The sequence below is a fragment of the Aptenodytes patagonicus genome, unplaced genomic scaffold, assembly GCF_965638725.1.
Source record: "Aptenodytes patagonicus unplaced genomic scaffold, bAptPat1.pri.cur scaffold_88, whole genome shotgun sequence".
Classification (NCBI taxonomy): Eukaryota; Metazoa; Chordata; class Aves; order Sphenisciformes; family Spheniscidae; genus Aptenodytes; species Aptenodytes patagonicus.
Window position 1 is genome coordinate 20,001 of NW_027472036.1, and position 2,500 is coordinate 22,500.

The following is a 2,500-nucleotide window of genomic DNA, read 5'->3' on the forward strand; positions in this document are numbered from 1 at the left end:
AAAAAAGTTAACCCCCCCGGACCCCCCCCACGACCCCCGCCGCCCTGCTGAAACAGGGACGGGGTGGCCCTTGCGCCAGATTCGCGTAAATCCCGAAAAAGGGGAAAAAAAAAAGTTAACCCCCCCGGACCCCCCCCACGACCCCCGCCGCCCTGCTGAAACAGGGACGGGGTGGCCCTTGCGCCAGATTCGCGTAAATCCCGAAAAAGGGGAAAAAAAAAAGTTAACCCCCCCGGACCCCCCCCCCACGACCCCCGCCGCCCTGCTGAAACAGGGACGGGGTGGCCCTTGCGCCAGATTCGCGTAAATCCCGAAAAAGGGGAAAAAAAAAAAATTAACCCCCCCGGACCCCCCCCCACGACCCCCCGCCGCCCTGCTGAAACAGGGACGGGGTGGCCCTTGCGCCAGATTCGCGTAAATCCCGAAAAAGGGGAAAAAAAAAAGTTAACCCCCCCGGACCCCCCCCCCTACGACCCCCGCCGCCCTGCTGAAACAGGGACGGGGTGGCCCTTGCGCCAGATTCGCGTAAATCCCGAAAAAGGGGAAAAAAAAAAAATTAACCCCCCCGGACCCCCCCCCCACGACCCCCGCCGCCCTGCTGAAACAGGGACGGGGTGGCCCTTGCGCCAGATTCGCGTAAATCCCGAAAAAGGGGAAAAAAAAAAAATTAACCCCCCCGGACCCCCCCCCACGACCCCCGCCGCCCTGCTGAAACAGGGACGGGGTGGCCCTTGCGCCAGATTCGCGTAAATCCCGAAAAAGGGGGAAAAAAAAAGTTAACCCCCCCGGACCCCCCCCCCACGACCCCCGCCGCCCTGCTGGAAACAGGGACGGGGTGGCCCTTGCGCCAGATTCGCGTAAATCCCGAAAAAGGGGAAAAAAAAAAAAATTAACCCCCCCGGACCCCCCCCCACGACCCCCGCCGCCCTGCTGAAACAGGGACGGGGTGGCCCTTGCGCCAGATTCGCGTAAATCCCGAAAAAGGGGAAAAAAGTAGAAATTAGCCCCCACCACCACCCACCCACAGCTCGGCCTGGGGAGAACCGGGCTGGCCGGTCCAGCCGGCTCCGGAGCACGTGGCGGCCGGCCGCCACGTGCACCCGCCTCCGCGGCCGGACGCCACGTCTACCCGCCTCCGCGGCCGGACGCCACGTCTACGAACCTCCGCGGCCGGACGCCACGTCTACCGACCTCCGCGGTCGGACGCCACGTCTACCCGCCTCCGCGGCCGGACGCCACGTCTACCGACCTCCGCGGTCGGACGCCACGTCTACCGGCCTCCGCGGTCGGACGCCACGTCTACCGACCTCCGCGGCCGGGCGCCACGTCTACCCGCCTCCGCGGCCGGACGCCACGTCTACCGGCCTCCGCGGTCGGACGCCACGTCTACCCGCCTCCGCGGCCGGACGCCACGTCTACCGACCTCCGCGGTCGGACGCCACGTCTACCGGCCTCCGCGGTCGGACGCCACGTCTACCGACCTCCGCGGCCGGGCGCCACGTCTACCCGCCTCCGCGGCCGGTGGCGGCCGCTAGGTCTACCCGGCTCCGCAGGTGGCCGCCAGGTCGACCCGGCTCCGGGGCCGGCGGCGGCCGGCGGCGGTCCCCGGAGAGCGCGGACCGTCGCTGTCGGCGCGTCCGGCGAAAAGGGTGGCCACGTCTACCGGGCTCCGGCGGGACTTGGTCGCGTTTCCGGGGCTGAGGGGTAGACGTGTTGTCCCCGCCGCCTGCTCGGAGCTGCCCAAGGGGTCGCTGTTTTTCGCTGCCTCCAGTTACGTCATCGTAAAAGGCGGCGGCGGCGGCGCGCCCCCCCGGTGGGCGGAGGCACCGTTCTTGCAGCTTGCCGGGGGCGGGGACGTGCCTGTCCGTACTATAGGAGGGAGTGGGGACTCGCCTCCGAGAGCGGCGCTAGCCAGCGGCTGCAACGCCCTCGCCTCGGCCGGCCAAGTGGGGCGCTCGGCGGGCGTAGTGGCGGTTCCCCCGGACGGTTCGGCTCCCGCGGGGCAGGGCGAAGAGCGAAGACCGGCGGCGGCGGCCGCCGCCGGCACTCGAACGCTGGAAGGGCGGGGGGAGCGCAGCGGAGCTCGGCGCGGCTTTCCCCCGTCCCCCCGAGGGCCCGATGATGGCGATGGCGAGTGCTGGTAGAGGCCCCGAGGCAGAGGTGCCTGCGAGAGCCCAGCCCGCCGCGGCGGCCGCCGCCGGCTCCTGAGGGCCAGGGGATGGGGGCGGGCGAGGTGGCGGCACCTCGTCCTTTGTTTTTCTCCGGCCTTAAGCCGGAGCCCGCCAAGCGGGCAGAGAGTGGCGGCCGGTCGTGGTGGCCGGCAGCCGGGCGCACGCAGACGGCCGGGGGGTTTCGAGCCTGCCGCGGCTTTCCCCGGCCCCCCCCAGGGAGGAGGGCCTGATGATGGCGCGGGCGAGGCGGCGGCGCCTCGGCCTCCTTTTTGCCGGCGCGAGCCATACGCGGGCGGCCCGTGGCGTCTGGCCTACCCCGGCTTCCCCCG